Here is a 27,230-nt window from a genome sequence, read left to right as displayed (position 1 = left end):
GCATTACCAATCAAAATATACATATATTGTCTAAGACATATATCTAAGTAATTTACCTCGCGTTTATCTATGCACAACAAAAAGACACTCAACTTCCAACGGAGTGACCTTGGCGAAGGTACAACTATTGAATGCTGAGATACTTACTAAGGAGATGAATATATGTGGACACCTCGACCTAGGTTCTAACTGCTTCTTGATCTGAAAACATGAAGTTGAAAACAGTGAGTATAAACTTAGTGAGTAAACATAGGAAGGGAACAAGCAAACGATACGAAGAGATTTGAAAACATGATGCACTTTAGTTACAAACAATGCAATTTAGTTTAATTTCCTGTGAAGCCTCTTAATTCAATCCTTGATTATTTAATTCCTTAGCATTGAAAATCCATGATAACCCATGAAGTTGAAAAGAATGAAAAATTTCAACAAATATCTATGTAAGACAATGCTAAAGATCACCCCGATATGATTCAAGTATTTCTTGGTCAAAGTGGAGGCCATGATACCGAAGGAAATGAGCTTCCTTGCCTTGTTTATGTATCTCGAGAGAAAAGGCCTAGTTTTCTACATCACAAGAAAGCCGGAGCCATGAATGCCCTTTTAAAGATCTTAAGAACTAGTGTTTTATTCAAGTTCTCTTCCTTTCTAAGACCTGCTTTATGAGGTAATAATTATGTTAATGCTGTGTAAAATTTTAGGTTCACGTCTCTAGTGTGCTTACAAATGCTTTTTTATGCTGAACTTGGATTGTGATCATTACATAAACAACAGCAAGGCTGTAAGAGAGGCTATGTGTTTCATGATGGACCTTCAAATTGGAAGAAAGGTTTGCTATGTCCAAGTCCCTCAAAGATTTAATGGTATTGATAGGCATGATCTATATGCCAATAGATACATAGTTTTCTTTGATGTAAGTGCAGCAAGAATAGGGCTTTATGCTTGTTTTTTGTACACTAAGATTATACAGGGACAACATGAATCAATTTCTAATTCTTTTTCTCTGGTTTTTGCAGATTAACATGAAAGGTCTAGATGGTATTCAAGGCCCTATATATGTTGGCACAAGATGTGTTTTCAGAAGGCAAGCACTCTATGGTTATGAACCTCCCAAGGGCCCTAAGTGCCCAAAGATGGTAAGCTGTGATTACTGCCCTTGCTTTGGACACCGCAGAAAGGATAAGAAGCATTCTAAGAATGGTAAAAATGCAAATGGGCCAAGCTTGGAAGGTAGTTAAGATCACTTTTCTTGTTTTTCATTTTTGAGCTGCTTCCCTAGTTTTTGATCCTTCGCACCTAACTCAAATATTTTATATATGAACAACAACGGAGGATGATATGGAGTTATTAATGTCCCAGATGAACTTTGAAAAGAAATTCGGACAGTCAACCATTTTTGTGACATCAACCCTGATGGACCAAGGTGGTGTCCCTCCTTCCTCAAGCCTTGTAGCCTTGCTTAAAGAAGATATTCATGTAATTAGTTGTGGCTATGAAGACAAAACAGAATGGGGTAGTGAGGTACTGCCAATCGCTTGAAATTTCATGACATTCCACTTTTGTTGATTTAGGAAGAAGAACAATATTTCTTACTACTTAAAGAATAGTTGGGGGAGGGTGTGCACTAGCTCTATTTTCGTTGTAGAGAGAATGCCTTTTCACTGTAGCGAAATTTAGACCAAAATCTTGAACTACCCGAGAGTTTCTCGCTGCAGCGAGAATGCATTTGTTAGCTCCATTAGTTTTTGATGATAATTAAACATTCCCATTTATGTGTGTCTAATACCTTTACTTTAGTGTACAGGAAAGTAATATATGAAATTAATTTATTGACTTATCAAAGAGTAATTTTGAAAGAAAAAAAGGGATAAAATGAACAAGATGTAACTAAATAACAAGGAGGAAGCATATTGGTGAAACAAGGAAAAACATTGGTTGACCAAATTTCAAATTGGAGAAATAGCAGGCTGAAGAGTTTGAGAAATAGAACCAATTTAGTCAAACAAGTCAGTCGACTAAGTGCTCTCTACCAGAATCTGCAAACCAGAAACATAACCAACTTAGTCAACCAAGTTAGTCGACTAAGAGCTCTCTATCTGCAATTTGAACCAGAGCACTACAAGACAGATTAATGGCTAGAACTCATCCTCAATTGTTTCCAACAGATATAAACTATTAAACTGCCATCACAGTTGCATCTCCAAGTATAAAAGGGTATTCCAACAATAAGAAAAAAGTTTTTTAAAGCCTTGTAATAGAGTTCAGCACTTCATCTTGTACCATCTAGATCAAGTAAGTGACCATGGGTACTTCTTTATTACTTTTCTTGTATTCTTAGAGTGAGGGAGTCACTCTAAGGGGTTGTTCAAGTTTGGGATAGCTTGATTGTTGTACGTTGTAGTTGAGCCTTGGAAAGCCACATTAGATTTTAGTTGAGCCCGTGAAAAACTAGTGTAAAAGGTTGTGGCTGGGCCTGGTAAAAGCCATTGTAAAGCTTGGTGAAAGCTTGTGAATTTCACTGATCCATAGTGGTTTTGTGGAAAAATCCTTGGTTGGATAATCAAGGTAGTGGATGTAGGTCTTGGACTGAACCACTTTAAATTGCTGTGCATTTTATACTCTGTTTTGGTTTTCTTAAGTTATGGAAATTAGTTTTCAATCTTGTCAAGAGCCAAATTGTGCTATTCACCCCCCCTCTAGCATATATTATTAGGACCAACAATTGGTATCAGAGCTAGTTCCCTGTTATTAAGGCTTAACATCTTTAGGGAGGATCCATATGGCTCTCCAAAAGTCAGTAGTGGCTGAGGAACAATCAACAAATAGACCACCTCTGTTTGATGGCTCCAATTACCTTTATTGGAGCAATAGAATGTCAATTTATATTAGAGCTATAGACTGTGAAATGTGGGACGTCATAACTGATGGACCCTTTATGCCCTCAACCATGAATGTAGTGATAAATGAGTTGATGCCCAAGCCAAGGTCTGAATGGACTGAGGCTAAAACTAAGAAAGTTCAAATAAACTTTAAGGCTATCAACACATTGCATTGTGCATTAAGCCCCACTGAATTTAACAAAGTCTCAAGCTGTACAACAGCTAAATAAGTGTGGGAAAAACTTAGAATAATCCATGAAAGGACTTATCAAGTAAAGGAGTCCAAAATTGCTTTCTTAACACATAGTTATGAAATGTTCAAAATGGAGCCTGGTGAAGACATCACCAGCATGTTTGATAGGTTTACAAACATCAAAAATAAATTAAGTCAGCTAGGAAGCCCTATCCTTGAACATGAATTAGTTAAGAGACTGCTTAGAAGCCTTCCAAAATCTTGGAAACCAAAAGTGACTGCCATTAGTGAGGCTAAAGATTTGAACATCATCACAATCGATGAGATTTGTGGTTATTTTCTTACTCATGAGCTGGAGCTTAAGGAAGAAGAAGAAGAAGAAGACCGAAGGGAAGCAAAGGAAAAGAAAAAGAGTATTGCACTTAAAGCTAACATCCTTGAAGAAGAGTTGGAAGAGCTTTCCTATGATGATGATGAAGAATTAGCTCTAGTTGCAAGAAAATTCAGAAAGCTAATGAGCAGAAGAAATCAAAGGCTAACTAGAAGAGGTTTCAGGAAAAACCAAGGTGCTTCATGGAAAATAAGGAACAAAATGACTCCAACAAAAAGGAGGAGATGATTTGCTATGACTGCAAGAAACCTGGTCACTTCAAGTCCGAGTGTCCATTGTTGAAAGATGAAACTCCTAAGAAAAATAAAAAATCCAAGAAAGCAATGGTGGCTGCTGCATGGTCGAATAGTGACACAATAAGCTCTGAAACTGATGATGAAATGTCACGACCCGGAACTCCCATTGAGCCCGTGACAACCGCTGCGATGTCCCGATAAACATTCATTACTCGAAATGCCAATCGAAACCTCGTAAGACTTAACATCAGTTTTATCGCTTCCCCTGTGAGTATTAGTTACTAAAATCATGTTTTAAAGTGATATGAACCAATTTCAATTCAAAAACAGTCAAAGAGAAGTTTCAACTACACAGGGGTATTTTGGTTATTTTTCCCAAAAATTTCCAAAACCAGCTAAAATGTAGTATATGAGAGAAATTTACACATTTCATAACCAAAAATAAGTTTAGATATTTAAAACATTCATTTAAAGTGAAATTATAGCTAATGGAATAAAATAAAAATAATGAATAAAATATTCTAATTTTTCATAAAACAATTTTTATAAAACGCTACGTAAATAATTTTTATAACGTAAAAGTAAAATAAATTCCTACATACAGTAGCACACGCAGCCAGGTATTCAAAACATTTAACAATGACATGTGGGCTCCCGAATGACTAAAAATAATGAAGGTTATGAACCTACAGTTTTTGAGGATGCAAGTCCAATTGTAGCCCTCAATGAAATGAGCTATCTACCGACTATCTTGAGCCTGAAATGGGTGGAAATGAGGGTGGTGAGATTATATAATCCCAGTGAGTAAACAAATATCATCTAAAATATCTAAAACTGAGTAAATGGAGACAGATAAAATAGATTAGCATACAAATGATTCACAACAATTTGAACTCATTTTAATAAGATAAAATAGATTCATTTCACTCAAATAAACAACGAGGCTTATGATTTCCTGGAAAGCTTGGCTCATGCCAAAATCATTCTCATACTCGGTTATCAAGGATACCTTGGCCTGGGGCTATCCCAACCGAATTCGCCAAGGCTGTTAAAAAGTCATGTACGCATAAATCATGTTTTTGTTTTGAAAACATAGCTGTTCCTTGGCGTTGGCTGAGTTCATCTCACGTGGTGGTTTGGCATCAAGTAAACTCTAAAGTTTTACCTTAGAAGTTACCTTACGCGCCTCCTCAACCGAGGTAAGAATATACTTGGATTCCGTGCTCTTCAAAAAGGCTAGTCCACAGAACCCGCCACTGTAGTGACCAATCTATAACCCACCAATTCAATAAAAATTCAACAGCATGACATGGTAATTTTATCATTATCCAGCCTATCAAGGCAAACAACAGTTTATACATTTTCAACACAAATACCCATCCAACCATTCATGCCCACATTATCATAAGCTATTCAATTCAAAACATAATTTACAATATAGCAAGTAGTCTCCAATTACTCCATTTTCAAGTCATCATTAAATTTCAAAACAATTTATAAAATCATTTCATTTAAACACATTTTTCTTATAAAACATAAAGATTTACCCTTTAAACTCATTTTTCTATCAAATCACAAAAACGAATAAAAACTACTTTAGATAATTAAGATGATAATAAGGTTACTCACTGTAATGGGAATCAAATTCAGGATACTCTGATTCTTGATCCTCGGATACTACCTCTTTACTCTTGCCAGAATGCTCACCACCTAGACATAATGCACAATAAGCAATTTGCTACATTTGTGCTAAACTGTTGTAAAACTAATTCAAGCTCTATACTAATGCATGAAATGGGATATGAAATACTCGAGTAACTATCTAAATACGGTGTTCAATATAAATTCAATTGTGTACCTAAATAAAATGGTATTGGCCTAATTCAATCTATCACCCAATTAATTGGCCAATACGTCCAATTCAACTCCAAACAATTCCATTTCTCTCCCAATACTCCAAATCATTAAACACAATTTAAATAACTTGAAATGTGGCAAAATCATCGTCACATTTTCTCTTGAAAAATTCAGCCATGGTGAGTGCACTAACAATATAAATTTTCATACTTGATTCTCACACCATAAATCATTCATTCCTAATCAAATCACTTGAAATTCAATCAAATTCATCATCAATATTCCACATGGAATATTCGACCAATGAAGGTGATGTAAGAACATGAATTTTTCTTGCTTGCTTTTCATACTACACATCACCAAACAACTAAAAACACTAGAATAACATGTTTTCTAACTCAATTCATCATCAAATTCTCTCTCCTAAGGTTTGATCAGCACACTATCCTTCATCATATCTTGTGATTCAACCATGGAAAATGCAAAATAATGTGTAGGTAAGGTAGATCACAAGCTAGAATTAAGAAATTTTACCTTTAATGGCTTGATTCCTTGAAAATCAACAATTTCCCTTTGGATTTTTCTCTCTAGGGTTTTGTTCTTCTTTTTTTCTCTTTTCTCTCTTTGGCCGACCAAGAGAAATGAGTTGGGAGGGTTATGGGCTGATTTTTAAAGCCAAATAATAAAATAATCCAAGCTTGACACTTGTCACCATGTTATTGGTCCATGTTTAAAAACTTAATAATTAAGCTTTCTTCCACCACCATATAAAATCCATCAATTATCCATGATATAAAATGCTAATGGCTGAAATCCATGGGCATGACAAGTGTTGGGTGGTATAAAATTACAATTTTGCCCCTAAAGTGGCAAAATGACTATTTTGCCCTTATCTTTGGAAAAAAAGGTCAAAATTAAAATTCTTCACTTCTCAAACTCAAATTATACTCCAAATGATCAATCTTAGTCAAAAATTTCATCCAACACTTACATCTTAACCTCAGGTGGCAAAATGACCATTTTGCCCCTGAGTCATGAAAATTCCAATTTGACTCCAAATCGGTCCTCGAACTCTGAATCACCATTTTAAGTCATTATGGGGTTTTAAAATTCTCAATTTCATCTGAAAATCTCTATTTGGACTAGTTCGAGGCTTAATTCAACTTAATTGTACCATTTGGTACATTACCGTCATTTAACGATTTTCGAGGTACCTAAGTAAGTAAACATACATTCTTATGTAAGAATGACATAATAAACATATTGTAGAGCCGGGCTTGACATGAAAAATCTGAGGAAAGAGCAAACATCTGTTTGATGGCACAAAAAGATGAAACAGAGGTACCCTCATCCCCCTGCATTAATTCTTATGATGATTTACAAGATGAGTATGAGTGCCTTTATGATGAATTTGAAAAGCTTTTTTCAAAATACAAATCATTAAAGAAAAAGGTTGCATTTCTTGAAAATGATTTGGAACAAATCAAACAAGAATTTACTTATGTTTTTTAGCAAAGAAATATTTTGCAAATTGAGTTAGAACACTCAAAAACAGACTTTGAGGTTTTAAAACAAGAACTGGAAAACAAGTCTGAAGCTTTGCAAATAACTCTTGATGAAAATACAGCTCTTAAATGTTTGAAAAATGAATTCTTAAAAGATATGTATACCACAACAAAAATTCAGCTAAAGCATTACCTAGATGTTATAATTGTGGTAAACATGGTCATTTATCATATGAGTGTTTTAAGAAAAGAACAGTGTAGAAAGCTAAGAAAATCTAGGTTCCTAAGGGATTCTTTGTTGCAACAAACACTTAAGGACCCATCAAAGTATGTGTACCTATAAAGAAAAACTGAAATTCTGTTTTGTAGGTTGAGCTGGACTTAAAGGAGACATGTTCAAAAGCTCAACTCAAGAAGAAACAACCTTAGTACTTAGACAGTGGCTGTTCACGACACATGACAAGACATGAAATGCTATTTGCTCAACTGGATAAGAGAAAGGGAGGAACCGTATCCTTTGGAGATGATTCAAAATGAAGAATTCATGGTATAGGTACCGTTGGTAAGAATTCCCTAACTCAAATTAGTCATGTGTTGTTGGTTAAAGGCTTAAAGCATAATTTACTAAGTATTAGTCAATTATGTGATAAAGGATTTAGAGTGTGCTTTGATGCAACTAAGTGTGAAGTGATAGATATGAGTACAAATAAAATCTCATTTATAGGAAATAGATTGAAGAATATGTATGTAATTTTTCTTGAAGATCTTAAAGTAAATAGTGAAGTATGTCTTATTGCGAATGCTGAAAAATGATAGTTGGCTATGGCATAGGAGATTAGGACATGTGAGCATGAATACTATGTCAAAATTAATTAAGAAAAATCTTGTTGCTGGTCTGCTTGAGTTAAAATTTGAAAATGATAAGATATGTGATGTTTGCCAACTAGGAAAACAAGTTAGGACATCCTTCAAGTCTAAGACAATTGTGTCAACATCTAGATCTCTTGAATTGCTTCATATTGATCTATTTGGTCGAATAAGCACAACTAGCTTAGAAGGAAAATCCTATGGCTTTGTTATAGTTGATGACTATTCTAGATATACTTGGGTGTATTTTCTTGCTCATAAGAATGATGCTTTACAAGCATTGTTAAGTCATTGTCAGAAAGTAGAAAATGAAAAAGGACTAGCCATAGTTAGCATAAGGAGTGATCATAGAGGAGAATTTGAAAATGATGAGTTTGAAAAGTTTTGCAATGAAAATGGGTTAGATCATAATTTTTCTGCACCTAGAACACCCCAGCAAAATGGAGTTGTAGAGAGGAAAAATCAAACCTTGAAAGAAATGGCTAGGACCATGCTATGTGAGAACAACCTACCTAAATATCTTTGGGCTGAGGTAGCAAATACAACAGCTTATATTCTTAATAGAGTCTTAATAAGACCCTTGATTTCAAGGACTCCATATAAACTTTATAAAGGTAGGAAACCAATATTTCTCACCTTAAGAGCTTTGGCTGTAAATGCTTTGTATTGAACAATGGAAAATAGCCCCTAAGGAAGTTTGATGCAAAGCGTAATGAAGCAATATTTTTAGGATATGCATTAAACTCAAAGGCCTATAGAGTTTTTAACAAAAGGACCTTGACCGTTGAAGAATCTATTCATGTAGTTTTTGATGAGTCAAATGCATTGCAAAAAAGAAGTTGATGATGATGATAATGATGTAGAAGTCCTAGAAAAACAAATGGAGGAAATGAGCTTAGAAAACAACAAAAATAATGAAGAAAGCTCACCTAGAAGAGAAGATGAAACTCCACCTCTAGAAAATCTGCAAAGAGCAGAAAATTAGCGCGATGATCTACCAAGAAGTTGGAGATTTGTGAGATATCACCCACAAGACCAAATAATTAGTGAGATTTCTCAAGGAGTTAAAACTAGGAAAGCAACTGGAGAAACTTGTGAGTTTTCAGCTTTTATATCTCAAATTGAACCTAAAAACTTTGAAGAAGCTGAAAAAGAGAAAAGTTGGACAATGACGTTGCAAGAAAAACTTGATCAATTCACAATGAGTCATGTATGGTCATTGGTACCTAGACCTTCAAATCACCCTATTGTTGGTACAAAATAAGTATTTAGAAATAAGGTAGATGAGCAAGGAAATGTAGTTAGAAATAAAGCTAGGTTGGTAGCAAAAGGATACAACCAAGAAGAAAGAATAGATTATGATGAAACTTTTGCTCCGATTGCTAGGATTGAAGCTATAAGGTTGTTGCTAGCTTTTGCATGTTTCATGAATTTTAAATTGTTCCAAATGGATGTAAAAAATGCATTCTTAAATGGATTAATTCAAGAGGAAGTATATGTAGAACAACCACTTGGTTTTAAAGACTTTGAAAAATCTGATCATGTTTTTAAACTTCATAAAGCCTTGCATGGATTGAAACAAGCTCCTAGAGCTTAGTATGAAAGGCTTTCAAAATTTCTAGTTGAAAAGGGGTATGATAGAGGCAACATCGATACTACATTGTTCATTAAGAGATATCTAAATGATTTAATTGTTGTGCAAATATATGTGGATGACATTGTTTTTGGTGTAACTAATGAGGCTTTGTGCAAGAACTTTGCTAAGGAAATGCAGGGTGAATTTGAAATGAGCATGATGGGAGAGTTGAAGTACTTCCTTGGTCTTCAAATCAAACAAAGTGAGGAATGAATCTTCATCAACTAAGAAAGATACACTCATGATATGCTCAAGAAATTTGATATGCTGAAGCTAAAATCAATTTCTACACCAATGAGTCCATCCACCAAACTCGACTTAGATGAAAAAGGTAAGGACGTAGATCAAAAGCTCTATAGAGGTATGATCGGCTCTCTTATCTACTTAATAGCAAGTAGACCAGATATTCAGTTTAGTGTGTGCTTGTGTGCTAGATTTCAGTCACAGCCTAAAGAATCACATCTAACAGTTGTTAAGAGAATTTTTAGATACCTCATAGACACTCAAGAACTAGGAATATAGTACTATAGAGACTCAGCTCTTAACTTAGTTGGATATTCAAATGCTGACTTTGCTGGTAGCAAAGCTGATAGGAAAAGCACTAGTAGAACATGCTAATTTTTAGGAAGGATGCTTGTGTCTTGGTCTAGTAAAAAGCAAAACTCAATGGCACTATCTATAGTAGAGGCTGAATATGTATCATTAGGTAGTTGCTGTGCACAAATCCTTTGGATCAAGCAACAATTAAAAGACTATGGAATAACTATGCATAATGTACCAATGTATTGTGATAACACAAGTGCAATCAATATATCAAAAAATCTTGTGCAGCACTCTAGGACAAAGCACATTGAAATTAGACACCATTTTATTAGAGACCATGTGGTGAAAAATGATATTAAGATATAATTTGTGAATACTTTACATCAATTAGTAGACATTTTTACCAAACCTCTGAGTGAAGATAAATTTTGTGAGATTAGAAGAAATTTAGGGATGATTAGTGTGAAGGAATTATAAGAAAATCTTAGGCTCTCACATAGAAAACATAATGCTTTTAGTCGACTAAGGATTTCTTAATCAACTAAGAGTGGTCTGACAGCCTTAAATAATAAGACTTAGTGAGTTTTAGAGAAAAAAGAGTAAAATGTGGTAAAAATTTGGGTTTACTGGGTGCAAAAAGAATGAAGGAAAAACTATAAAAGGTAAATAACCAAAATTTAGAGGGAAGTTTGAAATTATAAAGAAATAAAATAGGGCAGCACTTAAAAAGAAAGTGAGGAGTTTCTTTTTGGTAATAACTGCTGACTACCTCTCCTCTTCTCTCCCTTGAAACTTGTTGCTCTAAAAACAAAAACCTAAATCTCCTTGTTTGCCTTTGAAACTGACTCAAACCCTTAGAAATTTGTACAACCAATATGGCTAGAACATCTCAAAGCAAAGAGATATTAGAGAAAAAGAAAGGGAATAAGCCAATGGCGGAAGAAACAAGAACTGAAAGTTTGAATAAGAAACTAAAAATCATGCTTGGCTCACTGAAAGATATATCCGAGAAACTAAGAGAAAAGAAGCAGAAAACTAGTAAGAAGAAAGATACAGAGCCTTCACTCCACAAAGGTACTGGTTCCTCTTCTTCAAAATTTAGGAATAAGTTGCATGAGTATAGATTCAAAAACATCAAGAATGCAACAATCTCTTATGGAAAGTTTATTGATTGAAAGAGTTTTGAGGAAAATGTCGATATCCAAACTAGTTTATCTGAGTACTTTGATGAACTAGAACTAAAAAGTTACATCACCTTTAAGAATAGGTCTTATAGTCCAAGTCTGGTCAAAGAGTTTTACTCTGGAATTGCTTTGAAAGGAAAAGAATTAATAGATTTTGATGATTATGTAGAAGATGGGTTGAATGTTTATCTGAATGGAAAAGAGTTTATTGTGACTGCTGACGATTTAGGGAACTTGCTGAAAATAGAGTATGAAGAAGGTGAATTTGAATTGCTTGAAAAATATGATCTGTCCTCATTGTGGGAGATCATCATTGGAAGGAAAGAAAAATATTCTTTAAAAAGTAATTCTGGTTTGATAACCAGCCCTCAGATCAGAATTCTACACTATTTCATAGAAAGTGGAAGCCTTAGCTACATCAGCCTCCAAGACTTTTGGCTGATGGAGCATGCTTTCAATGGAGTGTCTCTAAATTTGGGAAGATTTATAATTGAGAAAATGAGAAGTGCCTGTAGACTTGATAAGGTAAATCTGCCGTATGGGAATGTGATTACATCTTTTGTGCAGAAGAAGGGAATATGGGCAAAGAGGTATGATATAGACTTGGTAAAAACCAGAGACCAAGTTATTCATTTTGGCAGCTTGGTTAAAATGAGGTATGTACTTGATGGAGAAAGGTTCATTAAAACCTCCAAGACTGGTCCAAGAAAAGAACACAACCTACCTGCTCAACCTGAAGAAGCTCCCTCTAGATTTTCAAATGAAGTGATTTTTAATTTGCTCATGAGGATTGATGGTAAGTTGATTGACCAAGGAATGAAGCTACAGAAAATGGAAGATAAAATCACTAAGTTGGAAAACAAGCTGAAAGAGAAGGAAAACATGCCATCTGAACCTGTGGTTGTAGACAATTCTGCTACATCTAGCATTGCACCTACACAACAAGGTGCTGAAAGTTCAGCTAAGTCAGCAAAAAAATCTACTCCTCATGTTTAGCATTCAGACTGATGGTTCCACCCATAAATTTGCTAGTCTTGTGTTGCAGATTGAGGACTCTCCCTAAAGGGTTGATCAACCAGCCAAGACACCTTCCCTTGAACCTCAAAGCAAAAATAATTCAGAGACCGAGAAACACTAGGCTTCTCCTTCAAACTTAGAGGAAGTTTCCATCATGGATATCTTCCACCAAATGGTTAAGGAGGGACAAGCTGAAAAGGACACTACTAGGACAGAAACTCAAAAAGATGGTGACGGTGTAGGAAAAGGAAAGAAATCTGCATCAGCTGCCAGAGTAAAGACAAAAGCAGGGAAAGCCAAAGCCACTGCAGCACCACCAACTGAGGCAAAACTACCAACTAAAGGCAAGAAGACTATGGCAACCAAGATAGCTTTTCTCAAGAGAAGAAAGTCTTTTAGGTTGGCAGAGAAATCCAAACTAGTTTTAGCCTCCTCTCTAATCCCTGTCTCAGACAAGTCCTCACCAAAACCTTCCCCAAGATAGTCATCACCTCTCTAAGAGCCTTCTCCTTTTCCTCTCAACCCTTTCTACAGCATTGAATCTCACCCTTTGACACATTAGATGAATAGAAGCCCATCCCATTGATGCTGACAAAAAGGAGGAGTAGAATAGAATGGGTGCAGGAACCAAGAACCAAAGAATAAATTTAAAAAAAAATGTTAGGGTAGAGGAACCAGGAAGAAACCTAGGAAAAGAAAGAAGACAGGATCAAAGATGAATGAACTTAGAAAAATAGGAGATAGGAAGCAAAAATAGTCTAGTGGCAATTTCAGAATACTTGTTAATTAACTGTTATTTGTGCCATGGTGGCACTTAAACACTCATTTTTAATTATGTTATTTATGTGGTTGTATGTGAAAAATGAATGCTGATATGACTATGTTGCTTAATTGCTAAAAATTAAAGTCTACTAATATTTTGGTATTTTGACTGTCATGAACAAAATCTGGTGGTGCTATGCTGATATTGATTTACATGCTGATAAATGATTTTTGTTATGGCATTATGGATAATTTCTATTTGAAAATAGATATAGATGGTATGAATAGTATATCAATTGAAACATAAATGAAGTGAACAAAATCTGAAATCAATAAACTATTAACAACTGCTGGAACAGTGATGAAAATCTGTCAACACTTAAAGCTAAAAGTTTAATGATGATCTGCTACTACTTATTGGCTGCAAATCACTCTATGTTGCTGAACATATGTATACTCTAAATGTACACTATCATTTTCTATATGACGAGAATAAAATTGGCTGAAATAAAATAAGCAAAATATGCACACACTAAGGGGGAGCTTATACTTAGGGGGAGCAATCCTCAATTTTTGCAAAAAACTAAAAAGAATTAAAATGACACTATGCTATTAATCAAGGAATGTTTTGTCATCATAAAAAAGGGGGAGATTGTTAGCTCCATTAGTTTTTGATCATAATAAAACATTCCCATTTATGTATGTCTAATACCTTTACTTGAGTGTGCATCAAAGTAATATACGAAATTAATTTATTAACTCTTCAAAGAGTAATTTTGAACGAAAAAGAGAGATAAAATCAACAAGATGTAACTAAATAACGAGGAGGAAGCTTATTGGTGAAACAAGGAAGAACATTGGTTGACCAAATTTCAAATTGGAGAAATGACGGGTTGAAGAGTTTGAGAAATAGAACCAATTTAGTCAACCAAGTTAGTCAACTAAGTGCTTTCTGTCAGAATCTGTAAACTAGAAACAGAACCAACTTAGTCAACCAAGTTAGCCAACTAAGAGCTCTTTGTCTGCAATTTGAACTAGAGCACTACAAGACAAATTAACAACTAAAACTGATCCTCAACTATTTCCAACGAATATAAACTACCAAATTGCCATCAAAGTTGCAGCTCCAAGTATAAAAGGGTTTTCTAAAAATAAGAAAAAAGTTTTTTGAAGCCTTGAATGAGATTTGAGTTATAGAAAGTAGAAAAAACCAGAAAAACTTCACTGCACCTTACTGCATTTAAACGTCAATCTTTGGAATAGAGTTCAACACTTTATCTTGTACCATCTAGATCAAATAAGTGATCATAGGTACTTCTTTATTACTTCTCTTGTATTCTTAGAGTGAGGGAGTCACTCTAAGGGGTTGTTCAAGCTTGGTATGGCTTGATTGTTGTAGGTTGTAGTTGAGCCTTGGAAAACCACATTGGGTTTTAGTTGAGCCCGTGAAAAACTAGTGTAAAAGGTTGTAGCTGAGCTTGATAACAGCCTATGAATTTCACCGATCCATAGTGGATTTGTGGGAAAATCCTTACTTGGATAATGAAGGTAGTGGATGTAGGTCTTAGACCGAACCACTCTAAATTACTTTGCATTTTATACTCTATTTTTGTTTTCTTAAGTTCTGAAAATTAGTTTCCAATCTTGTCAAGAGCCAAATTGTGCTATTCACCCCCCTTTAGCACATATTATTAAGACCAACAGCATTTTCACTGTAGTGAAAATAGAGCCAGTGCACACCTTCCCCCAACCCGAGAATTTCTAGCTGCAACGAGATTCATTTTCGCTGTAGTGAGAATTTGGCTGGATGAAGTTAGAGGAAATTTTCACTGCTATATAATTCCAATTCTGTTGCAATGAAAATCAACTTAAACACATTTGACAATAATCAAGTTTCAACAGTCAATGCAATCACATATTAATTCCAAATCTATCAATGTAGTAAATATATATATATATATAAGCATATACACCACCACCGCCTCACCCAGCTCATGTGCACTCCCACACCGCACATAGCCGAAGTCATCATGTGCATCCCCCACATCGTGCACAACTAATACCATCATGTGCATCCCCCACATCGTACACAGGCAATATCATCATCCACACTCTCGTACCCGTCATCACTGGCATGTGCTCCCCCATATCGCCCACATGTCGGCTATATTTATTACACAATATCACGTCTCAATGCACAACACATATATGTTTATATCAACATAATAAAGAAGTACATGGATTCATCACACTCACATTTCACAACACAACACAAAAAAAAAAAAAAACGTTTCATCAAGGGCTTGTTCCCGTGTGCATTTTAAAGAAAAATCAATTAAAATATTTCAAGTGATTCATTCAAACATATATACATTTACCCAAAACATTTTAATGCAAGTTCACTCACTTGTTTTTGTTAATACTTTTGGATCGACTCCAGCTTCGACTAATGCTCCGAGTGAAGGTGTGGGACCTCGTTGGAACCTATCACACATAATAATATCACTGTAATGCCTCGTACTTTGATATGGTGACTAATAAAGCTTATCAGATTTCAATTGAGGTTAATTATAATGTTTAGAAGCGGTGAAAGATGAAAGGAATAGTTTGGGATAAAATATTTTGCACGCGAGAAAATAATAATAAAATAATAATATTCTTATCGGAGAAGAATTTGAGAGATAAAAAGTGATTCAAAAGTGAGTTGAGGCATAATAAAGTATTTTGGGTACCAGGGAGACAAGAGAAAATTTTTGGAATAAAATAATATTTTATTAATAAAATCATATAAAAATATTAATATTTTATTCAGTGTCAAAATTTTCCATGAAGGAGGAGTATATGGTCAATCTAAGTGGGGGAGAAGAGGAATGAGAAACTTTTAGAGGAAAATGACGTTAATGGGGCTCTCGTGTCTAGACTAGAAATTTAGGTTAAATGTTAGGTTAGAGGGTAGATTACCTAGTGTAAATTATTAGAATTATTAGATTTAAATTTATGACTTAATTGAGGTTGTTATGGTTTATTGATAAATATAGGTTTTAATGGTATTTCGGGACTACCTGGATTAGAACTTTGTCGGTGTTAGTTTTGTCCGGCGAGTGAACTTGCATTAAAATATTTTGGGATATACACATTTATGTTTGATTGAATCCCCTAAAATGTTTTATTGGTTTTTCTTCAAAAAACTTGCACGGGAACAAGCCTTTATGAAATGTTTTTATGTTATGAAATGGATAGTGTGATGAATTCATATGTTTATGTATAATGTTGATATATAGATATACTATGTCATAAATGGTACCATTGTGTGACAAATGCAACTGTGCATGTGCGGGGTGAGTGTGCACTTGTCGGTGATGACGGTGGTGAGGGAGATAGATGGTTATACTGCCCGTGTCCACAATGTGGGGGAATGTACAGGATAACATTATCTGTGCACGATGTAGGGGGATGCACACGATGACTCCGGTTATGTGCATGATGTGGGGGGATGTACATGAGTTGGGTGAGACACGATGACTCCGGTTATGTGGACGATGTGGGGGGATGCACTAGAGCTGGGTGAGATAGAATGTTCGGCTATGTGCACGATGTGGGGGGATGCACATGAGTTGGGTGAGATGGGGTGTCTAGCTATGTACACGATGTGGGGGGATGCACATGAGCTGGATGAGATGTGGTGGTATACTAATTGATATATGCTTAAGTATATGTATATGCAATAGAAAGATCATGATTATAATATGTGATTATATGGCATGATGAATGTTGAAAATTTCCCATTTACTTGTGAATTGATTTTATTACAGCGAGAAACATTCTGTTTATACTACCTTGCTTAGATGATTGCTGGAAATTTCCTCTCTTTCCAATTTCATGCTGAATATAGTTCCTTCATCATTAAATGATTTAATAACCAGAGGTTAAATGGAGGGATTTTTAATAAGAACTTTAACTAAGTTGCATTGTTTTCGAACTCAAGTGCATCATGATTTCTAAACTTTCTTTGACGTTGCTTGTTCTCTTCCTATGTTCACTCATTGAGTTTATACTCATGTTTTTAAACTTCATGATTTAGATTTTTTTCTTCTGAGTCAAAGGTGATTGGATCCTAGGATGAGGTGTTCTTCACTATCCATTGCTTGGTAGGTTTACAATGACATTAGATATTAGCAACTGTGCCCAAAGTCAGTCCGCTGACGGTCAAGGTCCAATTATGTATATATAAATACTTGATGTGAAATGTTAAGATTCATTTGTTAATCTATATATGTATATAATGGTTGTTGATGCCATTATGAATGTATGATTAGGTTTTGTGAGTTGTTTTCAAAGGAACTATATTTGAACACTAAGAATTTTGGATTTTAAAGAAACGTGGATCAGTGTGTAAGATTATATAAATAGGCTTGCTTGGGCTTAGTGGGCTGAGCCCATTAGGCCATTACGCCGATCATGGCCTGAAAATTGGGCTGTGACAAAGGTGCTATCAAAGCCCTAGCTTTAAATGAGTTTTAGGGATTCTTATATGGTCAGCAGAGTTGTTGGAGTCTGTGTAGAGTCGTGTCCTTGGATTGTGGGTGCGCAACGCAAGTCAAGGACGGGAGGCCACTTGGACCTCTATTTCATTAGAAACCCACCTGTTATTATGATGTATAAATGGATAAGTAATCAATGCTTGGTTGTGTATAGGTTGGAAGGTGTGCCTGTTGCACGCGCCATGTCTAGAAGAGACGGTAGTCCTGATGCCCCTCTTAGTACTAGTGAGGGATCACTAGATTCCACTGCTAGGAGCCAATGGCGCCCTGATCTAGGTATCCAAAAGGTGGACCATCGTAAATTCCTATTAATTGGATTTCACTAGAATTGGAAGAATGGTTTCGTAATAAGGAAAGTCTTGAAAGTAGTGAAAGCCTTGAAAGTGAGGACAACTTTGACATTCAGGAAGCCGTAAAGAATTTCCTTTTGCAAAGGTTTGAAGAATGGCATAGGAAAAAGACGAGAGAGGCAATTGCAAAGGGAAATATTTGTCCTAGGAAAGTATCTACTGTTTGACACTTTCCTCCTGGTTGTGGAATAGGTGCTGCGCCTGTGAGTAGAGAAGAATGCATGAGAATACAACAAGCGTGGATTGAGGATAAAATGAGAAAATCTCAGGAAGTAGAAGGGGACCCGGAAGAGGATCCGTTGATGTGCTAGGATCAAGGCGACTAGGACCCTAAAGACACTTAATATTTTCGTTGAAGTTCGTACCACTTTAAGTTTAGGCAAATGCGGTGTAAAAGAAATAATAGTAGTTACCTGTATAAAGGAGTTAAGAGCTGGCTTTTATTTGTTATGACTGAAATGGATTATGAAATAGTTGTTTTAATGACTTGATGCGTATGGGAATCCTTCGATATGATAGAGATAGATTAGCAATATAATGATTGAGGGAGGATATTCACCTTAGTGGTGTGGTTGGTCGCCTTAGATAATTATTTGAGATCGACGTAGAAAGTTATTAATGGTACAAACAACTACGAAACCTGACAAATAATTGCCAGTTAATCATGGAAGGTGGAAATTGAAATCCCAATTGTAGTTACAATTCAGAAGGATATGGGAGAAATCAATGATGCTATAGGTGACACTTAGAATGGATGATGTGATTAAGTCAAGGATTGTAATTTAAGCATGGAGGGGATTACAAAATGATGTCATGACATTATGAGGTAATAATTGGGCACAAATATAGGCTAAGGGAGGCAAATTATGGAACATAGGAGGAAGTGAATCCTTGATTTAATAAAGATTGTGAATGTAGAGCGTGGAGAAAGATGAACTATTTTTATGGCCATTTGTACTGAAAGTCAACAAAACTATTTGAGTTACAAGATAAGAAACACAATGAATTGTGAATGTTAAGGAATTGTGGAATGTCATAAATGGTGAATAATTTTGTGTGGTATTATATATTGAGAATTTGATGCACAATATGGCAAGATTGTCCTAAGGTGAGACTTATTGGTTGAAGATAAGTGTTAAAGGATAAAATGAGTTTGAAAAATATTGACTCGGCTTAGTGCATATGATAAGCAAAAGAGAAGATACGCATGGTCATGAAAATTGTGGGATAGGCCTGGAGGAAAGCCAAATGGTTGAGCATGATCCCTGTAGTAACTTTAAAGATGGAAGAACTTATTCATGGAAGAAATTTTCAGCAGCCACGACGCTGCAGTACTGACTGTGTAGCGCCGTAACATTAGGGACACCCCATGTCTAGGATGCATGAGCAAGATGGGAGTGGCACGATAATGAGTTTACAAGCTGAATTATGGTCATTGGTCATTGAGCTTAGTTATTTGGGAGTTTTAAATGTTCTGGAGAATGTTTACATGAATGAATTGAAAAGTTTCTTTATTGCCTTGTATATGAGCATAAAATTAAAAGAGAAGTTGAAAGATTCTTGAAATGGCTACATTGAGATAAGATACCATGTGAAGTATTAGGATGAATTATATGTTGACCAAAGTCAAATCTTAAGAAATAAAGGAGACGAGAGATTAAGCCTTGTTAAAGGCTAAGGAAAAAGTGAGTGAAGAGTTAGATGAATATATGAGATATGGGTAAGGAATGTCAATACCAAGTGATGAAAGCGTGAATGAAGGATTACAAAGGTGGTATAGCAAATGGGTTTATCCAGAATATCGTTATGAGAATTTGTAATTCTTGTCTTGACTCTGCTAAATGAAAAGGGTTAGTAATAACACAAGGCCAATTGTGTGGCACACTAGAAATCTTTGAAGATGAATTGGGGATTGATTGGATGAGTATTTATTTATATATCTTTAAGAATGAGTGCATGTCTATAGGACGATATGCTTAGGATGTTAAGGAGCAAATAAGAGATTAAGTGTTTCAGAAATGCACAAACATCGTTGAGAAGGAATTACCAATCATACACGGCGAGTGTAAAATGTGGGATTTTTAAAAACTTGCTACGGAGCCTAACGGCTAAGTCACGGGTTAAGTGATCACATGCGGTGAGACATAAGTTTACGAAAGGTATTCCCAAGGAAATACTCAAGAAGAGTTCTGCTAGGGATCTTGTGAAGGCAAGCATTAAGTTATGTGGTTTTAAAGAGGAAGCCGTAAGCTGAAAGTGATATTCGTATTGACATTGAAAAGTACTTAAGGAGAACTTTGTTTCCAGTCTTGAAGTTTCAAGTACAAACTGCAGATTGGTCCAGAGAGAATGATGTCACATTAGTATGGAAGAATAAAACAAAGGATGATTGAAGATAATCTGGATAATGAAGTTCGATAATGAAAACTTCCTAATGTAGTATCAAAATTGGAATTCGGAAATGCTTGAGGCATGCACGATTTGAATGAGTCTAAGTTTTAGGTGACTCATTAAAGTCAAAATGCAACAAGGATATAATATACATAGGTTAGAGGTATGAAGAATAATTGAGAAATAAGGACGACTTTTTGGGATTGTGGTATTGCATAAGATGCAATTATCCAATAAAGATAAACCTTTGAAAGATCAACGAGATTATAAAGCATATACGAATACTAGATTGCAATTTAATGCAAATGACATTTAGCAAGTGAGATGTGATTAATGACATTAAGATGCAAGGATATATATAGTACGTGAAACTCAAGCATATAAATGGAAAATGATATAAACGATATGAAGTTATGCATAGGCATAACAAGAATGTTGACATGCATTATGAGGATTATTATATTGAATCTTGGATAGGGATGGGGATGAATAAAGGGAGATGTAGTCCAAGGTACATGAACACATGGATCCCTATGTGTAATGAGGAATGTTGACATTTGGAAATGCATGTACATACGTATATGTGAAATTGATGACTTGACCAATTGAGGTGAAGAATTGTTCTAAGTTATTTGAGATTTGAACTCAAAAATTGATGAGTTGTATAGATAGTACAATGATAAAATATTCCATCAGAAGTTGAGCTATGTTGATATAAGAAATTTTGGAGAATAAGTCAAAGAAATGATACGAAGGAAATGTAATCTATAACGTGGTTAAGCCATACAAGATGGACTAATACGATTAAGAAGATTGAAGCTATAGAAATTAAAGGTAAACATGAGTTTGTGGGAATAATTGAAGCCATTAACCTCTCCTAACATTGAGAATACATACAGGAGTGAATATGGCATGTTAATGATGTTGTAAGCTACATAATAGTGTATGAGGATAGGATGAATGAATGAATGTCGAGAAGTTTGACAAGGAATGAAGTAATAAGATGGTGATTGGTAATCATAAGTAAGTATAAAATGTGATTGAAATCAGTATGATTAAGATGGAGTTATGGTTCAAATTTAATGATGGGGATAACGACATACTCAATTTCTTAAAATAAGAGATAATGATCGGGAAGGCTACCATCAATTTGATTCTAAAAGATGATAACAGACATAAGTGAAGCATTCTAGTCGAACTGGAGGTACACGAGGTAAATGAATGACTGGAGGTTTGACAAGAATCAAAATAAAGATATGTTTGAGGATAGTGACGGAATTAAAGGCATACTGAGGATCTTAGTGATAGGAAAGAATAATTGAGAAGGGTACCGTGGTTTTGACTCAAAGATGATAATAGATATAAGATACATACCCTGATCTTGTAAAGTGTTCTAGTCAAATTGAAGGTAATGAAGTCCGTAAATCAAAATTCCCTATAAAGAAGGAAATAGAATAAGATCATTGAGGGAGATTAACAACCCGACGTTAAGGAAAATTCGAGGACGAATTTTATTTGAGTGGGGGAGATTGTAATGCCCCGTACTTTGATATGGTGACTAATAAAGCTTATCGGATGCCAATTGAGGTTAATTATAATGTTTAGAAGTGATGAAAGATGAAAGGAATAGTTTGGGATAAAATATTTTGCATGCGAGAAAATAATAATAAAATAATAATATTTTTATCGGAGAAGAATTTGAAAGATAAAAAGTGATTCAAAAGTGAATTGAGGCATAATAAGGTATTTTGAGTACTAAAGAGATGAGGAAATTTTTGGAATAAAATAATATTAAAATATAAATATTTTATTTAGTGTCGAAATTTTCCATGAAGGAGGAGTATATGGTCAGTCTAAATGAGGGAGAAGAGAAATGAGAAAATTTTGGAGAAAAATGATGTTAATGGGGCTCATGTGTCTTTATTAAATAAAATAGCACTGGTAAATAAATATTTTAAATATTATCGAGACACCACGTTGGAGTACAAACTTTATACTTTGTTTGTACATGTGTAGAAGAAGATAATAGAAGGAAATTGGAGTTAAATGAGTGTTGGGAGGACTAAATTAAGAAGGGAAGAAATTTGAGGGCAAAACGATAATTTTGTACAAAGTTTGGTCAAAGCTTCCAAAGGAAGCTTTAACTGTCATTCTTATTAGTCTAAAACCATCCTTATCTCCTCCAGCAAGATATTTCTTCTTCATTCTTGAAGCTTCCAACGCCATTCTCTCATTCTCCCATGGAAAGTTAATTTTTTTTCATTGTTTTCTTTTCATTTCCTTTCTCTTCTTGCTTCTTACTTCTCCCAACTCCTTGTCCACCAAAGTAACAACTTCTAACCCCAATTTTTAGAACTTCCAAACTCAAGGAGAGAGAAAGAAAATCTCTCTTTCTTTCCTCTATTTTCTATTTCTACTTCACTTTCAACAACACTTGGATTTTTGGCTTCAAATCTTCATTTTCGAGGTTGAAAGGTATATATTTCCAACTTTTGGAATCTTCGAACTTATGGTTATATTTTCAGATTTATTTCCTAATTTCTTCAAATTATTTTTCTTGGAAAGATTAGGTTTTTCGTTGATTTTCATGCCTCCGAGCTCAACAAGGTAAAGAATCTTTACATTTGGAAATAGTTGATATGATGGGTTTGAGAAATAGACTAGAAATTTAGGTTAAATGTTAGGTTAGAGGGTAGGTTACCTAATGTAAATTTATTAGAATTATTAGATTTAAATTTATGACTTAATTGAGGTTGTTATGGTTTCTTGATAAATATAGGTTTTAATGGTATTTTGGGACTACCTAGATTACAACTTTGTCGGTGTTAGTTTTGTTAGGTGAGTGAACTTGCATTAAAATGTTTTGGGATATACATATTTATGTTTCATTGAATCCCTTAAAATGTTTTATTGGTTTTTCTTCAAAAAACTTGCACGGGAACAAGCCTTTATGAAATGTTTTTATGTTATGAAATGGATAGTGTGATAAATTCATATGTTTCTGTATAATGTTGATATATATATATACTATGTCATAAATGGTACCATTGTGTGACAATTGCAACTGTGCATGTGCGGGGTGAGTGTGCACTTGTCGGTGATGACGGTGGTGAGGGAGATGGATGGTGATACTACCCGTGTGCACGATGTGGGGGGATATATAGGATGGCATTATCTGTGCATGATGTGGGGGGATGCACATGAGTTGGGTGAAATACAATGACTTCGGCTATGTGCATGTTGTGAAGGGATGCACATGAGCTAGGTGAGATGGGGTGTCTAGCCATGTGCACAATATGGGGGATGCACATGAGCTGGATGAGATGTGGTGGTATACTAATTGATATATGCTTAAGTATATGTATATGCAATAGAAAGATCATGATTATAATATGTGATTATATGGCATGATGAATGTTGAAAATTTCCCATTTACTTGTGAATTGATTTTATTACAACGAGAAACATTCTGTTTATACTGCCTTGCTTAGATGATTGCTGGAAATTTCCTCTCTTTCCAATTTCATGCTGAATATGGTTCCTTCATCATTAAATGATTTAATAACCAGGGGTTAAATGGAGGGATTTTTAATAAGAACTTGAACTAAGTTGCATTGTTTTCGAACTCAAGTGCATCATGATTTCTAAACTTTCCTTAATGTTGCTTGTTCCCTTCTTATGTTCACTCACTGAGTTTATACTCATGTTTTTAAACTTCATGATTTAGGTTTTTTTTCTTCTAAGTCAAAGGTGATTGGATCCTAGGACGAGGTGTTCCTCACTATCCATTACTCGATAGGTTTACCATAACATTAGATGTTAGCAACCATGCCCAAAGTCACTCCGCTGACGGTCAAGGTCCAATTATGTGTATATAAATACTTGATGTGAAATGTTAAGATTCATTTGTTAATCTATATATGTATATAATGGTTGTTGATGCCATTATGAATGTATGATTGTGTTTTGTGAATTGTTTTCAAAGGAACTATATTTGAACACTACGAATTTTGGATTTTAAAGAAATATGGATTAATGCATAAGATTATATAAATAGGCTTGCTTGGGCTTAGTGCGCTGAGCCCATTGGGCCTTTACGCCGGTCATGGCCCGAAAATTGAGCTGTGACAATCACAACCAACTCAATTTACATAAATGTAATGCTAAAAGCTATTTCCTAAGTCAAGCTCTACTAGTTTTTCCTATTGACTAGCCATTTATTTGTATTACTCTAGTCACATTAGAAATAAATAAACAACTCTCCATAATAAAATAGCCCCCAAATCAAATTATTGACCTTTATCAATAGATTGGAAATAAACCCAAACTTATTACTCACCTTAGGGTTTCTTTGTAGTTGAATTCCTTTTTAAAAGCTTTCATACTATTGTGAAAAATCTCTCTTTCTCTCTCTAAAATGTCCAACTAGTGAGAGAAAATATTAAGGAAAGGCTTTTAAGGGTTCTTGAGGTGTAGAAGTAGAAGAGCATGAGAACCCTATGAAAAGGTGTAGAAAAACATGAGAAATGGAGCTAATTTGGGAAGCTTATAAAGGTTTCAAGGGAGGTTTCCATGGAAGGTGCAAAGAAACATGAAATGGAGAGAATGATGGAAGGAAGAAGAAGAGCTACTGGAAAAATGAGAAGAAGCTGCTGGAGAGTTAGATATTTATGCCTAAAGTTTTATCCAATTTTTCAAATAAATTACCAAAATGCCCTTAACAAGGTTACTTTGTCTTCCCCTTACCTTTATGCAATCTTTTTACTTCTTTGACACTGAGACAAAGTTTATAATAGTCTAGGAATAATCGGGTGCACAAAAACGTAAAAATTTAAACTCGAGATGAAAAATGGCATTTTGCCCCTACTATGGAAATTATCAGTATTTCTATCTTCCTCATTCATTTTACGATCATTCATCTATTCCTTAGGCCTACTTTGGACTTAATAACATTAGAAAGCTACTTTTAGGAGCTCACCATGAGAAATGACGAAATTACCCTTGGTCCTTGTTATCGTGTCTACTTCTAATTACGTGTCTATGAAGGTTAAGGTTTCACAATTCATTCCTATAGTTATAGCATTAGCTTTATAGAGAGTTGTGAAACCTTTTTCATAATCTCCATGTTACTGTGAAACCTTGACCTCCACAGACACGTAACTAAAAGTAGACGCGATAACACAAACTACAGGTAATTTCATCATTTCCCTTAGTGAGCTCTTAGAAGTGGGTTTTCTAATATTAGTAATGCCTAAGTAGGCATAAGGAATAAATGAATGATGTATATAATAATGAAATAAACGAAGAAAATTGAAATAATGATGATTTTCATGGTATGGGCAAAATGGTCATTTTGAGCTTCAGGTCTAAAATTTTAAGTTTTTATGAACCTGAGTACTTCTAATCTATTATGGACCTTTTCTTAGTGTCAAAAGAGTAAAAAGTTTGAACTAGGTGAAAGAAGAAGGCAAAGTCAACTATTGAATGGCATTTTTGTAAATAAAAGGAACTTTAGTCAACTATAGGATAAATATAAAAAATTTCCAGCAGCTTCTTTTTCTTCTTCCCATCTCTTCTCTCCATTTCACATTCTATATCTTCCATGGAAGCCTCCTTAAAAACCTCCATAACTTTTTAAAGTTAAACTCTAATTTTCATGCTTTTGTGCACCTTTTCACAAAGTAATTTGTGCTCTTTTACTCTTTCACCTTAAAACCCTCAAAAGTCTTACCTTAATACCTTCTCTCACTAGCTAGGTGTTTTAGAGAGAGAAGGAGAGACTTTCTATAATAGTTGAGAAATTTTGAGAAGGAATTGAATTACAAATCTACGAAGGTGAGTAATGAAATTGAGTTGATTTTTGAGTTGTTGAGAATGGATAGTGGCTAGATTTGTGAGTGTTTCGTAGTTGAGGTTGTTTATTCATCTTTAGTGTGACTAGAATAGTGAAAATAAATAGCCACTTAATGGTAATTGGAAGCTAGTTAGGAATAGCTAGTAGAACATGATTTAAGAGATAGCCTTTAGCATTTATAGTTATGTGAACTGAGTTGATTGTGATGCTATTGTGTGTGATAGGTTCCAACGAGGCCTCACACCTCCATATGGAGCATTAGCAGAAGTTGGAGTAGATCCACAAGCATTAAGAAAGACATGTGAGTGAACTTGGATTAAAAATGTTTTGGAATAAATAATTATGTGCTTGATTGAATCACTTGAAGTATTTTATTGGTTTTTCTTTAAAATTGCATGAGAACAAGCCCTTGATGAAACGTTGTATGTTGTGAATGTGTAATATGATGAATCCTTGTGCTCCTATATTATGTGGATATATATATATATATATGTTGTGTATGGATAGTTAATATTGTGTGATAATTATAACTGTGAATGTGTAGTGTGGGAGTGCACATGCTGGTGATGACGCGGTGCGGGAGTGTGAATGATGATATTGCCTGTGCGTGATGTGGGGGAGCACATAGTGGCATTAGCTATGTGCGATGTGGGGGTGCACATGATGACTCTGGCTGTGTGCGGTGTGGGATTGCACATGAGCTGGGTGAGGCGGTGGTGGTATATGTGTTTATATATGTATATATATTTGCTATATAGAAAGGTTTGGAATTAATATATATTTGCATTGAATATTGAATATTGAAATTGTTAAATGCTTCCAAATTGAATTGCATTGTAGCAAAACTGGATTTTTATTATGACAAAAATTCTTCTAACTTAATTTCCCTATTTCTTGTTGTAGCGAAATTCATTCTCGCTGTAGCGAGAAACTCTCGGGTGTTGGGGAATTTCACGGCTCAGGTTTTCACTGCAGCAAAAATGCTTTCTCGCTGGAGCGAGAAACTCTCGGGTGGTTAGGTAAA

At 34.9% G+C, this 27,230-nt stretch overlaps 1 pseudogene; it reads left to right on the top strand.

Annotated features, from left to right (window-relative positions):
- The first annotated feature begins 69 nt into the window (after positions 1-69).
- On the top strand, positions 70-27,225 carry LOC108660920 (cellulose synthase A catalytic subunit 7 [UDP-forming]-like; annotated as a pseudogene).
- The last annotated feature ends 5 nt before the right edge of the window (positions 27,226-27,230 follow it).

This window comes from Theobroma cacao, chromosome 2, assembly GCF_053813885.1.
Source record: "Theobroma cacao isolate CCN51 chromosome 2, ASM5381388v1, whole genome shotgun sequence".
In the NCBI taxonomy this organism is placed as follows: domain Eukaryota; kingdom Viridiplantae; phylum Streptophyta; class Magnoliopsida; order Malvales; family Malvaceae; genus Theobroma; species Theobroma cacao.
This window is presented reverse-complemented; position numbering and strand designations above follow the sequence as displayed.